The sequence below is a fragment of the Benincasa hispida genome, chromosome 5 (assembly GCF_027475165.1).
Source record: "Benincasa hispida cultivar pf3 chromosome 5, pf3_genome.v1.1, whole genome shotgun sequence".
Classification (NCBI taxonomy): Eukaryota; Viridiplantae; Streptophyta; class Magnoliopsida; order Cucurbitales; family Cucurbitaceae; genus Benincasa; species Benincasa hispida.
The window spans coordinates 53483720-53501328 of NC_143482.1; the positions used below are offsets into that span (position 1 = coordinate 53483720).

Sequence of the window (17609 nt, forward strand, 5' to 3'; positions counted from 1 at the left end):
ATTCTTCCATGTAAAGTTGGGGTGGTTTTTCCACTCCGGGTTGTAGGTGTTAAAGAATGGATTATTTTTCACAAAGTAAATAGACTGTGGGTTCTATGTGCATTCTTCCATTGCGTTTTCGTCACCGCAAGTCACACACCTTGTGGTATTCTGATGAATTGCATTTACTTGTGCATTTTGCGGTGTTAGGCTATTAATCGTGATTCCTTGAATCAGGTTCATCATTGCGGTCATCTGATTCTAAAGTGAAGCAATAGCACCATTACTTGCGTTGTTATCCTTGAGTCTCAGCCTCTGACTGCTCTCTCTCCAATCCTCGTGATTTTTAGAGATGCGATCCAAGATTTTCTTAGCCTCGTCATATGTTTTGTCTAGCAGACCACCAGCAGTTGTCGCATTGGTAGCGATCTGCGAAACGGGATTTAAAGCGTGATAAAAGATTTCCATTTGAAGGTAGTCTGGTAATCCGTTGTGAGGACAGTCCCTGACCAACCTCTTAAACCTCGCTCAGGCATCGCTGAGCGATTCGTTCATGTCTTGTTCAAAATTGGTGATTAGTTTCCTTCGTCTAGCATTCTCGGTAGGTGAAAAATATTTCTTCATAAACTTCTCTACGACCTGTTCCCATGAAGTTATCTCTCCCAGCTCGAGAGAATACACCCACTTTCTTGCCTGATCACACAGAGAAAATAGAAACAAAGTTAGTCGAACTTCTTCGGCAGAGATGTTCGGGTACACAAACGTGTTGCAGATTTCTATAAAGCTACGGAGGTGGGTGTGCGGGTCCTCGCCACGCCTTCCTCCGCCAGTAGGATTGGATTCGCCATGACGTTGTTTTCGTTTGGTGCTCCGTTCCAAGGCTGCTCCGTCATATCTTCTTTATTTGGTTGTTGTTGTGGTTAGTGGCTGTTTCTTAGTCTCTGTCTGAACGTCCTCTCAATTTCCTGGTCGTAATTCGCCAGAGATTGAGAGCTGCAAAGAAATCAGAAAAATTATTGTTAGCACACTGATTTGCCGAAGTCCCCCAGCAACAGCGCCAAAAACTTGATGCGATATTTTATGAGGTGGAATTATGGATGAAATGCGGTGATGGAAATGCGTTGAGCAATCAAGCTTTCTCAGTGGAATCCAAGTATAAATTCCATTGAGTTTCCTGGTAAGTCTAGGGTCGAACTTAGGGACTTAGGAAACTAGTTTGCAGTGGTAGTTTTCAAGAAACTTTGCGGTAACCGATAACTCAAATAGTTGTTTGGTTTGTTGTTTGCGGTAATAAAAATAAACAAATGTGGTAGAGTTCCGAAAAGAGTTGATAAAACGGAAGATGCGATGAGTATGCATGAACGGGTTGAGAAGGGTTTCGGCTAACACTTCCTAGGATGCGTTCATGCTATGCGATCATGCAACACACATACAATAGTAAACCATCTCTCGATGCGAATGCTACGGCTTCTAATGCTAGAACGCATGTGATATATGCGATAAATCTATAGGACCTACACGTAAGCCTCTATTCTTATTTATGCGATGAAAAAATGACACACCGACCACATAATATCATACTTATCTCTAGGCTGCATGCGATGCAGGTTGACAAATAGAGCTTATCTATAAGTCCCTATCTCTTGTTTATGCAGATTTAATCTTGCTCTCTCGAGTCTAGATTCTAATCTAACTCTCTCAAGTCTCAGGTTCTTTCTTTAGACTCTCTCTCGAGTAGCTCTAAAGGGGTGTTGGGCACAACATAAAATAAGATAATCGCATGCGATGAAGATCCTAGGTAATGTTAGCTTAATTCTTCTCAACCCATTCGATAAGTTTAGCTACTCATGCGTTCTAAGAGAGTGAACATGTCACACCCTCTCCCAGTCTACCTGCTAGCTTAGTCAGGGAGATGGCGTGAAGCCAATAGACGTTGTCCTCCGCTAACGATACCTATTGATCCTGTTGAATCGTTGAACATGATAAACATACTAATCTTAGATATAAAATACTTTACATGTAACACAACACAGCGAATCCCTGAAAACCTTTAGACACACATGAAGTGCGGTCCTGACATAACTCGGTTTGGAAAATAACCTGATAGAGATATCACAACCAAAAATATATCCAACTGGGGTTTACACAACCACGTCATCTAGAGCTTACACAACCATAAACTATCCAGTTCTTACAAAGACATTTACAATATAAACAGACACAGTGTACAACTCCACCCTGTATGAAGCTTGATCTGGAAGCTTTTAGGAGAAAATAGACTTTGGCAGTTATCAGGCACCGGGAGCTCTATCTCTACCTGAAAAGTGGGAAAACATTTTGAAAGAGTGAGCTACGAAGCCCAGTGAGTGACTAAATTTAAAACTGTAAATCCACAAATCAGAACACGTGATAAACCTTTAAACGTATAAATCTGTTCAATCAAAGCATTAAACATAAACGTGTAACGCTAAAAGCTTTCTCAAATGTTCCGCAAGTACGTCATTAAAATCTAGCAAGGCATATCAAGTATATAAAACATTTTAACTAACATGACAAATCAACGTTGTGTAGGGCACGCCCAGTACAACCAACGTTTACTAGCTCTACGATGTAGTGGGGCCTACCCAACACTCCCATCGTCTTTGTCGTAGTAGGGCCTGCCCAGCACTCCCGACAGCATCGTTGTCACGGAGTACACTCAACGTCAACAACGGAATATAACCCGTGTGCACATGGTACCATATAGCCTCGGGCTCAATATCTCAGTCATGTAGTCAATAAAAGTCTCAGGAAAACCACATGAAATCATTAAAACATGTCTGCTTATCTTTGTCTTTCGTAAAACTCAAGCTTACTCGGCTTGCTCGTGAAAAATTGAAAATCTTTAAAGAGTACGCGCTAATACATACTCTACCTTAAATGGTATCGTTTCAACTACTTTTCAGGAAGTCAATAATCACGTGCTCGTATATAAACCTCATTAGAAAATCTAAGCTCAAAACTTATGCTTGAAACCATTCATAGAAATCATGTATCATTCATAAGTTCATATTCAAGCATGTAAACCATTTAAGCATAAATTACAGTTTAGAAATCATTTCTTGAAATTTGTTTTGTCACTCACAGTCTTGGCTAGTTCCCTGGTTTGTAGACTCGGCCTATTTCCTCTTGGCCAGTCAAACAACTGAAACCAAGCATCAGAACTATAAATCGTCTTGTCTTTCCATGCTCATGAATTCTAAATTCTAGAAATAAAATCACACTTCACATTTTCTTTCCAGATTTTCCAGATTCAATACTCTAAATTCCAACACTTATAACTTCCTCAATACTTGACCAAAATTAATGTACTATATATTAAACTCTTCATTTTGGAACCCTCTACAACTTACCTAAAGGAATAAAAACGAGATTCTCAACGGATTTGTCCAGAAATCCCTCGAACGCAAAAAATACAGATTCGTGCTTCTCTGCTACCCTCTACCTTTCTCCTGAAATTAAACCTACTTCTAGTCAATTTTGGCTCACGAATTCTTCATGAAAGTTACAGGAAATTGAATAATATTTCCAACCATACCCAATTGAACTTCTAATCCAACCTGTACACCCCAGAATGTTCAAAAATCAGAGAAAAGCAGAGATCCTTCTGATTTGCACGAAAATTCTGTGCTCTGTTTTTCTTTTCAAAAGCATTTTAAATTAACATCAGATTTAGCTCAAGCTTCCTTCATGAAATTTGTTAGAAAATAGATTAACTTTCAAGAAAGTCAGGCCTTACCTCTTAGTTCTTCTTGTGTAGCTCAAACTGACTTAAAAACCAGAGATAGGTAGGTTGAACCCAAATTCTTCCATGGTTGCACTTGCGTGAGCTTTTCCTCCCTTCTTCAACCTCCAACCTGCAGAAACTTCTTCTCCCTCTTCCTTCACTCTCTCTCTCGAAATGCTCTGAAAATATAATGGGAAATGATGGAGAAATGGGCTGAAATGAGTGGGTTCTCACTTTAAACCCTAAGCACCGAATGGGTTTCCAATTTCTTTCATTTTCTTTTTTTTTTCCCTTTTTCCTTTTCCTTTTCTTTCCTTTCCTTCTCTTTTCTTTTTCTTTATTCCCTTTCTTTTCTTTTCTTTATTTATAAATTCCAAAATTATTAAAGACAACTTCAACCAAAAACTTTGCCATTTTCTTCAACAATGGAACTACAATAACTTAAATCCCACATCCTACAATGTGTGACAAGAGGAAATAATCCAAGGAAAGTCTCGGGTTTACAACTTACCTCCCCCTTATGAAATTTCGTCCTCGAAATTTAGAAGTCCTTAGGTGAAGAGTTTCGGGTAACTCCTCCTCATCTGGTCTTCTGACTCCTAGGTTGCCTCCTCCACTCCGTGATGTCTCCAAAGGACCTTCACGAGCGGGATCGTTTTGTTCCTCAAAACTTGCTCATTTCTATCGAGGATCTGAACCGCTTCCTCTTTATAACTCAAGGAATGCGTAGCACCTAGATCTAATAAAACACGTGCAGGTACATTACAAATAAAACCCCTACCAGTAATCACGTCTGGTGCATCCTCCGCTTCCTGTTGAGTCATAGTGTAGACTTTTCCCTGCTGCCTAGGTTTCACCACAACTCCCTTCTACTTTGCACCACTGGTGCCCATCTGCTGCAGCTGCTAAGACTCTCGGCTGCTCAACTGTGTGGGACTCAACGCTCTGGTCCCTCTGAACTGCTGCTCTCAGTTGTGGACCGTCTCTCTTGAAATGCCCTAGCTATCCACACTGGTAACACACACCGACACCAACAAGACACTAACCCCGATGATTCCTGCCACAACTTGCACATGGGGTTCTTCTAATTTCACTAGTAACGAACTCCATCCACGGTCTTGCTGCTAAACTAGCAGACTGACTGGGTGCTCTCTAGCTCTGTCTTTGATAGGCACTACCTGAACTCATTTGCCTCGATGACTGGCCACCAGACCGACGCTTAAAGTCTTGATGGCCTGAAACATTCACTCCAGGTGTGAACCTCTACTGCTCACGACCTCAGAAACCACTAGTTGTTGAAGCCCCACGACTAGGCTCCACTACTGACTTCTCCTCTGTTATACTCTGCTCCACATGTAGGGCAGTCTCTACTAATGAGAAAAATCCGTCCACTTAGCAATAGCTGTAATCAAGGTATGTATCTCAAAACGTAGCCCTCTTTCAAACCTTTGACACCTATCACTCTCAGAGGCCACAATCACATCAGCATACCATGAAAGCTCGGTATACTTTCTCTCATACTCGGCCACTGAAAGTGACCCTTGCTCAGCCCCAAGAACTCATCTCTCTTTGCCTCACAGTATATGCTAGGATAATACTTGTCTTTGAATATGCCTCTGAAAGTCTGCCAGTCTAACGTACGTGCATCGCTGCGCCTGGCTAATATGGGTTTCCACCATACCTCTGCCTTCTTCTGCAGCAGGAATGTGGCCAATCTAACTTTTTTCTCCTCAGGACAGCTCATCACATCGAAGCATTTCTCAAGCATATTTAACCAAACCTCAGCATCAGCTGAATCTGTGGAAACCTCAAACACTGTGGCTCCTAATTTCTTCAGTCGTTTTATTCCATACATCTTTTTCGGATCACTAGGTCCTGCTCTCTCTGGCCTACCTACCTCATGTGCAGATCTAAAAAATTGCTCGTTTCCTGTTCTGGTTTGAACTTTCGGGGTAATGGGTCCCCTTTCAGATTGACCTTGGGTAGGATCCTGCGTTCTATCCTGATTCTGCCTGCGTCGTTTGCTGGTACGTGGTGGCATGATTCTTATAACATATCAACATATCAGACATGCTATAGATACTTAACTCAGATGCATGATACTAAACTTCTACCCACATTCTAGTCCTGACTGGACACATTCTAGTCCTGACTGGACTCATTCTTATCCATACTTGGACCATACTATGCTAGTTCTATCTGAACTGACTCAACGTCTAACTATTTACATCCTAAATTCTTCTAATCACTAACTGATCTGTCTCATTTCCCATGGAGCTAACCGCTTTGATACCAAGTTGTCACACCATCTCCCTGACTAAGTTAGCAGGTAGTCTGGGAGAGGGTGTGACAGAACAGATGTAGAATAAGAACTTCCATTTTATAAATATCAAGTTGAAATACAAAATAACAATGCAAGAAGAGAATAAAGAGCCTGGTAGCAATCTCTTGCTTCCCAGGCTTTTACACTGTCTTTTCTACTATTGTTCAAAAGATAGTCCCACTCTCGCGAGAGTCGGCCCGCTCTCTGCTTTCTATGCCTCCGACTTCTCTCTCGAGTTGCCTTGAGAAATCTTTCGACATCTCTTCCCTTCTCTTGCTTCGCCTTAAAATACAAAGGAAAACTATGGAAAAGGCTATTCTAACTATGGAGAAAATTATCTAAGTATTCGAACTCCTTTTTCGAAGGTTGCCTTTAGTATTTATAGAGCCTTCAGGGTGAAAGGCGGCTTCTCTCTTATGATTGTACAGATGGGATGGCTTTAATTCACTAACTGATGCACCAAATATTTGTCACCGAAAAGCTGAGTGTACTTGTTATTGTTAGCGGCTTGTCAACTTAATTCGGATTCGACCGTCATCAGCTTTCTGTCCCATCGTGATTAATTATGCCTTTCACCCAGATGCGCCCACCAAGTTGCGCCGGCTCTATGCGGCAATCCTTATTGAGCAGATGTTTGCGAGCACAAATCACCGCAAAGCCTTGCGGTAATGCTGCGCTCGACCGTTGATTTCTTGTGATCACGCTTTTTGCATTGCGTCAACGCATATTCTGCATAAAAATATAAAAATTAACTGTTTCTATGCGATGAACGCATGTGACCACAATGTTATGAACTTAATGGTTTTTGGATGCAATCTAACACATTTTATCAACGCAAGCCAACATTGTTTAAGAACATAGCACTGTAATAATGTGCATTTCTGCCCGTTATCAGCTGTTTGGCTTAGGAAGTTCCTCATAGATCTGCATGTTCTTCCAAATATGTCTTTGTCAATCACTCTTTATTGTGATAACAATGGGGCTATGGCAAATTCAAAGGAACCTCGAAGTCATCGTTGAGGTAAGCATATTGAACGAAAGTATCATTTGATTAGGGAGATTGTGCATCGCATTGATGTGATAGTCACAAATATCGCATTGGAGCACAACGTTGCTGATCCGTTTACAAAGGCCCTCACGACTAAAGTGCTCGAGGGTCATCTGGAGAGTTTGGGTCCGCGGGACATGCGACATCTTGTATTGGGCAAGTTGGAGATGATATTGGGGTATAGAGTATGCCCTAGTTTATTGTATATTGTACTGGTTTTTCATATATTGTACATTGGTCACCGGAGGCATTAGGATAAGTGGGAGATAATTAGGATTGGTGTCCTAATTCTCCTAGAGTCTCGTATTTTGTAAACAAGTTGTACACATTGTTATTAATAAAATAAGAGTTATTTTATTTGCATTTACTCATATCCAATAAACCAAGATCCGTGGTTATTGTATGTAAACTTAAGCATGTATATGAGAAATACAAGTGAATCATGCCTTAAGTAATAACCTAAAAGGTCTGTAGTATAAGAATAAAGGAGGGGTACCTTATCTTGGTGACACTATGGATACGACCCGCTTTGTAAAGGTTTACAATTGTTGTAAACTACTACAGATGATCTGATTCTGACCATTCATGTGGAGACATGCGAGTGGAGGTGTCTTATACAAAGAGTTTGTATAAGACCGGACCACGATATGATTAGTCTCCTTATATAACACAATTGATAATTGAGGCTTACATCTCACTTAAATGACCATATGTGGCATTACCTTAATCCTGAGTGTTTTGGGAACTCCTGCTTATAAGGATGGTCCTTTGATTAGTATGGGTGAGAGTGGCCAGAATATCTACTCAACAAACCGACCTTTTTGGGGATTTGTCTTATTCGGGAGCTGGAAACTTAGTTACACAAAGACGGAATTCACTCCTTCCCCGAAGTAGGGGAAAGTAGATAGATTGCTCCCTTAAGGGTTGATTCTAGGTCTTGAACATAGTGGCCACACCCTCTTTTTGGAAGAGAGGATCCAGTCATAGTAGGACCATGACTTATTGTTCATTAGAGGAATCAGTGGTACTTAAGGAGTTGTATGTAACTATAGGGGGAAAATGGTAAACTAGCTCAACTGTACTTACGAGCGGTTTGTGAAGGGTTATCACATTGTTGATTGATTAATATGGACACAAAAACATATCTGTAGTGAGAAGAGTGCAGCTGTCGGTCTTTAATGGAGTGCTCGACAGTTAACGGATGGTGGATCAAAACACTAAAGAGTTTAGTCAGTTATTCACGTACTGTTGAAGCTTCAAACTACAGGTCCATAAGGTCCCCTCGGTAGCTCAATGGGTTCAAGTTGAGAATCAGATTTTTGGGTCAGTTTGAAGTGTTTAAATTAATAAGAGAAAATTCAATTATATGTGATATAATTGGTGTGATGTATGAGATACATCAAGTGGAGGAATTAATGTAAATATGATTTATATTAAGTACCATAAAATAGAAAAAGAGCTATGGTTTATATGTTTCATGAGATGAAATATTAAAACTATAGGTATGGTAAGTTGTTTATCATATTTATTTATAATATATTAATTATATGATAATTAAATCTTTTTCTCTAATAACCGATTGAGTTGGAGGTTATTAGTAATTTTATAGTAACCGTGAGATAAAAGGAAAATTGTTTTCCTAAAATTAGAAGTTGCTTCATTCAGAAAATACTCGCGGAGACAAGCTATCAAGTGAAATAGTTTCACTAAGCGATAGCGTTCACAGAGACTAAACGATCGTGTAGAGTTGACTATACGATAGTCATTCAACTGATCGTTGCTACACGGTCGAGTGGCTAAGTCTATACGATAAGTTGTCATTTACTAAATGATCGAGCACATCGTCTATGCAATAGACCAACTTCTTATCTCCCACTTGCTTGATCGTTTACTCGATCGTAGACCTCCAGTCTCTACCTCAAGACAAGATCAGACAAAGCTCACAACTTTTGGATTCTCACATCAAGAATACTAAGGTTACCATTGTGGTGGTGTCCTTACTCTGTTTGTGAATCGAGTTAGACTCAATTGGGTTCGAGGAGCTGTTAGTCGTTTGTTGTGTTCGAGCGTTGCTGTTTTTAGATGCATTGGACTTCACTCGAGGGATTCTTGAAGATTGGTTCTTCAAGGTACGCATACTCTATCCCTAGAGTTCTTTATAGCATGTTGTAATTTCTATATAAGTATAACTTGTTAGTTTTCGTTTAAGGCTGTATTTTTTTGTGTTCAATTCGACTGGAATTTGGAACAATCCCTTCCACTGCTCATGGAAATCCTCGTGTTTGATTTACTTCATAAAGGAGTTTATGTCATTTATTTCTTTGATACAGGTTAGGTAAATCAACCTTCTATCGATGAGTTGGAAAATTTTCTCTCAAATCAAAAAACATCAATGAAACAAATGTTTGGCAATAATAAGCAATCTCATTTGGTGGAAGTTTGTTGTGTCGTAAAAGGATGCGTTATTCTTGAAGTTAATGAGAGTATGCCATAATGGCTGTGTGCAAACAATTTCAAGAGTCGTGCGTTGATCACAAGTTTTCTCATTGATAAGCCAAGTATAACCTAGCAACGAGTATCTTAGGATGACCTATGGTCGAACATGGGGATTTGATGCGATAGTGTTGTAAAGTGATGAATCATGCGATAATAATAAAGATGCATTGATTTTGGTAATACGATAATGAAAATGTGTTAATAGAAGGCGATGTATCAGAAAGCTTAATAAATGCAGGAAGTGAATCGATGAGCAATGCAGAAAGTTTTTATGAAGATGAAGGGGTTAGGGGGAAGGCTATTTGGAAATCATTAATCCATACAGGAGATGCGATCGTGGTTCTTACTTCCCATTGGCTTACACCTTTTGGTTGTTACCACCCTAGTCATATCTTTATGATGTGAAAAAGAGAAGCGTTATAGAATGCAAGGTTATTTCTATCTCTAGAAGTACTTCTTGCTTTGCTTAACAAGTTTATCACCTTTCTCTTTCGAGAAGTTGATTACCATACTTAACTCTGCTTTCACAGGTGAGTATGCCTTTACGCTTGTGTTAAGCAAACTCGATAACATCTCACGGCATGGATTAAGTCATTCGATTAACCTTCCCCCATCCCTTGGGGGTTTAGTGACGCATGAGCAAGGAAATGAAAGATGGATGAACATGGATAAAGATGGAGATGAACATTATGATAATATTGAATTAGTAAATCGTTTAGATACAAATTTAACTAATATCTTAGTTAACGATGTTCTACAAAACGATAATATAGAGAGAACGGAATGGTTGTGAGATTAACGTTAATCTCTTGATAAAATGGATTGATGGTGAAATCTTGTCGGCATTATGTGACTAGTGGAGTGGATTGGGAACTTACTTCTCAGGTAAATTCTTCGGTGACCTTCTATATGAGGATTTGGAGTTTTGGAATAGAAGGTTCCCTATAAAAGTTAGGCTTTCCGATCTTGCTCGCTATATGTCACTTTACTGTGCTGAGGCTCTATTTATAGAGCCATGTGCTTGTCTGCCTGGATAATCTCGCGTTGATTGGTTGCTGAGAATGCCAACGCTGCATTATGGTCAACAATCAAGACATACGTTAGAGTATTTACTATACGATTTCATAAATCCTGAGGCATCCGTTGTTTTTTTCCTTGAAGGATTATCGCAGACGATGATTCCTGTTTTTCTGCAAAACATAGACTTTGACATTCTTTTGCCCATAAAATGCAGCCAGCGGGTGTGTTTGCGATATATTTATAAAACTTTGCTTTTTTATACCAATTTAGCCATGACCGGCGCATTTTCTTCCTATCTATTACCGCATATTCTAAGAATGTGGTACAAATAACTTGTATTTCTACAAGTTATCACACCGCCAAATTTAGAATTATGTTTGTCTTCATGCATATCCTATACTTAGGAAATTCAAACTCACCCTATATCGTTGCAATGCGCCGACTAGCTCCTCAGAATTCTTGTTTGTTACACAATCTTTTAAAATCATTTGTTCCTTCTTATCACTTTGAATGCTTCTTCAGAAGGATCTTTCTTAATCTTAGTTTTGACAAATTTCTGCTCAAAGTTCCCTTCTTATTTTGACAATTAAATTGTGTTGCTTTTCTTTTACCAAATAGGTTGTGTTATTTATATCATGGCACAATTTGCATTATGATTTAAAGAACGTTGATCTTGGTTACACTCTTCGTTTTGGCTTGCCTCCATGGGTGTCATGCGGACATCCAACTACAGTTGTGTTCCAAGCTCAACTCAACTCTTATCTTTTAGCTAAGCTTTCACTTTAGCTAGACAGTGGAGTTGTCTTTTCCTTTATTATTTAAATTACGTTGATCCTAGTAACTTACCTTCGTTTTGGCTTACCTACACGGGTGTCATGCGAAATATCTAATTACGAGTAGGATCCTTTCTCAACTTAAATCTTATCAGTTTAGGATTTTTCCTCTACGTTGATGGCAGATTTTTATTTTGTTAGAGTTAGAAAATATGCAATGGAAGAAAAACAAATCATCAAGCATTATAATTCATTAATTTTGGCTTAAATTTAAGCATGCTCATAAAATACAAAGTGGGTTTCATGACATATCTTTTAAAGAACACTTTGAATCACGATTCTCAGCTGCAATCTTCTTGAATTCAGCTTGTGAACCAACACAAGGCCTTCCCTACTGTCTTCTTGGTGCCTTGGATTGAGTTGTGGGACTTAAAATAAGCTTGAATTAAGAGAAAAGAAGAGGAGAGCTTTCTGGTTTATAAACTTGTAAAGAATAGATCTTCAAGATAGATATTCAGCCAAAATCCACCCTTTTGCATGCTCAATTCCACTCAAATTCTTCAGTTTATATTGCATGACAATCATGCAAGAATTGTTGTTGCATGAATTGCATCTCCTGCTAGGATTAATGACTGAATTTAGAAGTGGAAAATGTGTATGCTAGTTGGAAATGGAAGTGGGAAAATCTCAACTTTTCCATTTCCAATTTTCTTCTCTTTTCCTTTTAATTTGATTTCTTTTTCAAATTAAAACTTAATGTCAGTTTTTAATTCAACTGAAATTATATTTAATTTTACAAAAAAAAAATTAAAATTAATTTTTCTAATAAAATTAATAATTAATAATTAATTAAACAATTTAATTAATTCAATTAATTTAATATCAAATATTAAATAAATTTAACACTAATTCCAACATCATGAACCCTATTGATGAATTTAATATTTGTCATATTTCAGTATTAATCGATTCTTCAATTTCGTTTAATTCCAAATTTAAATGAGTAATTATATCTCATATAATTACTAATTCCCTTAATTCTAATTTGAACGTTTCAAACCAACTTATCATGCTGCTCTAAGGCTAATCCATTTACGAGCTAGTAGGGGGACCTCGTAGACCTACAAATCATTGGCTCCAACGATCCGAGATTAATTGGCTAAACTCTTTACACCGAATTAACCCCCATTCGTTAACTAATGGGTCACTTCACTAAAGCACATAGTTGCACTCCCCTCACTGTAGATATATTATGTCCATATGATATAACAATGACTAGTAAGTTAACCCTTTATAGGTTATTCGTAATAACGGTTGGGTCAAATCTCTGTTTTACCCTCGAGATTACCTCTTGTTCCTTAAGTCCCATTGATCCTCTAGTGAACAACTGGTTTGTGATCCGATCAACAAACCGAATCCTTCTCCAGCCAATGAGAGGGTGGGGCCCCTTGTTCAAGACCCGGAGTCAGCACTTAAGGGAACAACCTCTCTACTATCCCTAAAAGCGGGTAGGAGTGAATTTGATCTTGCAGTCTATATTCCTAGCTATCTACCCGGTCTTACCCCTGAAATGGAGGTTTATTGAGCCGACGCTGTTGAGCCAACCCTCACCTATGAAAATCTAATGATAATCTGGAATAAACAGAAGTTCATGGTTAGCTTAAGATTAAGGTCCAGTTACCTAGAGCATCGCTTTGAAATAGTCAGTCTTAAACAGTAAACTGCATTATAAATTAAGAGTGACTGATTTCGTGGTCCAATCTTGTACAAACCCATTGCATAGAATGCCCCTACTTCTCATATCATAACATATAAGAATTAGGATCACATCGTATGTAGAACTCTACAACTTCTTGTAACAACTACAGAGTGGGCCACATCCAATAGTGTTACCAGAATAAGGCACCCAACCTCATTCATATACTATAGATCATATTGACTATTTACTCGAATCTGATCCACTTTTATGTCTCCACATAAAGTTCAAGTACTCATGTAATAGTCATGGGTCCTTTGTAGTTTATTGGATTTATTTCTAAAACGAAATAAGAAATACATATATTCAATAACAGCTTCTTAAATTTTTAGAATAAGTTTTATTAAACACAAACCACGAGTTTTAGGACATAAAACCCAACATACTTGTATATATATATATATATATCGCTTTGCAAATTCTTGATTGCATGCATCTGCTCAGGCCTTTCCCACCCCCAAATTTTGAGAGGTGCAAGGTCCTTATTGCATTGTTGAAAAGAAAGGAAAACACACTTTGTCAAAATTTTGAAAAGAAGGTTTGAGCAGAGCCTTGTGTAGAAGTAAGGTAAAACTGATACATGATGAAGGCGTTTCTAAGGTTAAAAAGGAACATGTGATATGTCAAAAGACGCATTAAGTGTTTGCACATAGCTCATCATAGCTGCTAAACTAACAATACAAAATAACGAAAGGAAAGATGGAATTGCAAAATGATAGAATAAAGTATTAGGCCAATTATATACATTGAAGAAAAGTTCATAGGCATGAGTAAATTGATAATGATTACAAAGTGCTAAGATAACACAACACAAAATAAAATAAAATACAAGATAATTGTGGAAAAGAAAGAAAAGTCCAAGAAGCACACCCCTAAATTTTACACTTGTGGTGGGGGCTCATTGTTCGGAGGAGGTTGTGGTGTTGCTGGTGGCATCTCTTGAAAGTACTACGGCTGACACAAATGATTGGGTACCATGGGTCCATGAAGGTAAGCAATTCGGAAGTTGAAGTATTCATGGTTAAGTTCAACTAGTTGTTGTTGGTTCTGACGAATGGAGAAAATTTTGCGTTGTACATTGACCATTGTCTGGTATAGCACATCATTACTAGCATGCAACTCCACAAGCGATTGGCGGAAGGAGGAAAGCTCATGGGAGAGGAGGCCTCGCATCTCATTGACTGCAGCAACTAGGGATGCGATGGATGGGTGATGGAGGGAAGATGCCTTCGATGTCTCACCAGCGTCGATTTAGGGTTAATTTGAGGGGCCAACACTCAAATCGTGTAGGTCATCATCACGAGACAAGGTACGCGATGAAGTTGGTTGGTGATTGTTGGCTGGATGAAGTTATTAATGATGGGAGATTAGAGTTTGGGATGAGGAGAAGATTTGTAAGAGTTCCAGGGAGAGGGGATAGAGGGGTAATGGGGCTAGGAGGGAGGATGACCAAAGGTGGAGGCTGGTCAATGAGCTCATTAGGTTGATTGCGTTCAAAGCAGCCCTGTAAACCTTCATTCCCTTTGTTATTTCTATGCTAGGCCAAGAAGGTTGCGGCACATTCAAATCAATGATGGGTCATTTTGGTGAATGCTCTGGGCAGTGTGGTGAATTTTTCAACAAAATCCATAGAATCTTTATGTTAATCAGGCCGTGGACCTCTGACATGGGCTCGTCTTCAATACAATAGCCCACTGAAAGACATAGACTGGAGACTGTCCATGGACAGAAGTAATGTCCTCGAATCCTGCCAACATGGCCCCTTATCTGCCTTGTGATCAATCTTCCAACATCGATGGGAATGTCGCGCGCAATACAATATGCGGCCATGACTCTATCCCTTGAAATGGTTTTATCGTGCTTTGTTGGAAGGAGTCCCTTCTTCACTAAATAGACCCAAAGGCGTGCTTCAGGCAGCAAACGGTTAGAGGCAAGTGTTCGAATGCCGATCAGGGAGACGGTTCATGTGGTGCCCGGATGCACCAATATTCTCAAAGCATCTTCCAAATGCTTGTCTTCAGGATTATCAAACAACCTATTGCATGGTGCCTCTGGAAAGTCTTTTAACTTGTAAAGTTGGTTGATATCATGGTGTTGAACGACACGACCCTCCCGTCGACGGTTATCACATCCTCTGTTTCGTGTAGGTTGCCTCGGTGTTGGGAATGTCCTAGAACTCGCAGTTCGTGTTAAACATTCTATTTTATCAATAATAATGACTTGTTGATTTTGCATCTTATTATGAAAATCCAATAAACGCATCCTTGGCTATAGTTTGAATGCTGTAACTTTATGTAGTGACATAAAAAGGATCAAGTTGACAATATATGGCCTAAATGGTCTAATAAGTATATGGATGAAATTGGATATCTCATGCTGGTAACACTATTGGATGCGGCTCACTATGTAGTTGTTACAAGAAGTTGTAAGGTGCTACAAATGATGTGATCCACAAATTGTTCATGTTGAGATATGAGAGTGGGGGCATCCTATGCAATGAGTTTGCATATAGACTAGACCACGAAAGTAGTCACTTTTCTTTTTAACGACCATTTACTGTTAAAACTGACTATTTCATTTATTATATAACCTAGGTTACTCGATCTTAATCCTCAACTAGCTATGAACTCCTATTTGTTCGGGATTATCCTTTGATCTGCAAACAGTGAGAGTAGTCTAACAGAACTACTCAATAAGCTTACCATTTTGGGGATAAGTCCGGATGAATAGCTGGGGACATAGCCTTGCAAGATGGAATACACTCCTAACCTATTTAGGGTTAGCAGATAGGTTATTCTCTTAAGTACTGACTCTAGGTCTTGAACAATTGAGGCCCCGCCTTCTCATGGTAGAGAAAGGATTTGATTCGTAGAGATTATGAATCAGAATTGTTCATTAGAGGATCAGTAGGAACTTAAGGAACAAGATGTATTCATAAGGGTAAAACGGTATTTTTGACCTAGCTGTGATTACGAACAACCTTTGAAGGATTGACTTACTAATTATGGTTATTAAGTGGACATAATATATCTATAGTGAGGGGAGTTCAACTATGGGCTATAGTGGAGTGTCCCATTATTTAACGAACGAGGGTTAAATCTGACTAATGAATTTAGTCGATTAAACTCGATATCTATAATAGTTTTACAATTTTTCTATATTTTGTAAATATTTTGATTTATTTTTTATTTTTAAAAACAACCCTTGATATAATGTATTTGATACATTATTTGGAGGAATGAATATTTGAATGAGATTCAAATAGTTGTTAATTTAATATAAATATGATTTATATTAAATGTCATAAAATAGAGAAAAGGAATTATAGTTGATATTGTATGTGATATTGGCCACACAATAAGAGATTATGGTCCTTTACCGAGTGAAATTTGAGAAGAGAGAGAAGTTTCTCTCTCAAAAAACCCATTTTGTCTTATACTGCCGACAACAATTTTCAAAGAATTACTCGACTGTTGTGAAGTGTTCAAACTGTTTTCTAGAGCAACCATTTACATAATATATACTACAATTAACAATGGTTTTTGATATACAATGACTCAAGTTTTGGATATTTTTTGCTTGGAGGATCGTTGGAGTCCATGATCTGTAAGTCTGCGAGTTTCTCTTACTAGCTCATAAATGGATAAGCTTTAGGGTAGCTTGAGAAATTAATTTGAAACGTTCAAATTAAATGGAATAATAGAATATATATTTAAATATTATTTAAATATATGAAGATGATTATTGTGCAAAAATTAATTTAATATTTGATATTAAATTAATTAATATTTTAAATTAATTTAAGAAAATCATTTTGAATTAAAATGGTTTTAAAAGAAAAATGGAAAATCGTTTTGCATGGTTGCACAAAATGGAGATTGAATTTTTTTCCATTACCTTTATCTTCATGCTCACACAAAGGTCATTATCCTCTCCACATTGATTCTCCAAGCATGAGCTGCAAGCCATGCATTCCACTTCTTTGCATGTTCGTCTACTATATATAAAGAAGATTTGCATCATTTGAGAAGGATGAATGTAGAATTTTTTAGAGAAAAATTTCTGTGAGAAGAGATTGTCTTCTTGGTTCTTCACTTCTTCAAGCTGTTCTTGAGTCCCATAACTCTGCCTAAAGCTCCAAGAGGATAGTAGGGAAGGCTTTGAGGTGGTTCACAATGATATCAAATGAAGACTGGTGTTGTACACACAGTTTCTTGGAGAGTTCATCAAAGGTATGATCTAAAAACCCACTTTTTAGAAAAGCATGCTTTAGTTTCTGCCAAAATTAGTGAATTTGATTGCTTATGGATCCTTGATACTTCCGCTGCATGTTATTTAACTCTTTCAATTGGTATCAGAGCATCTTTTATGCTTTCAATTCAGTCAATTTTGGCAAGGTGGGTGTTTTTTCATGAGATATATCAAACTGATGCACTGCTATGGTTTTC

General features: G+C 38.2%; 1 long non-coding RNA gene and 1 pseudogene across 1 annotated transcript; both read right to left on the minus strand.

Annotated features, from left to right (window-relative positions):
- Window positions 1-1959: 1959 nt before the first annotated feature.
- On the minus strand, window positions 1960-4063 carry LOC150036233 (uncharacterized). Its single transcript, XR_016529758.1, has 4 exons — window positions 3758-4063; window positions 3557-3658; window positions 3372-3470; window positions 1960-2296 (listed from the first exon to the last, which is right to left on the minus strand). It is a non-coding gene; the product is annotated as an uncharacterized LOC150036233 (long non-coding RNA).
- Window positions 4064-4989: 926 nt separating this feature from the next.
- Window positions 4990-5786, minus strand: LOC150036234 (uncharacterized; annotated as a pseudogene).
- Window positions 5787-17609: the final 11823 nt, after the last annotated feature.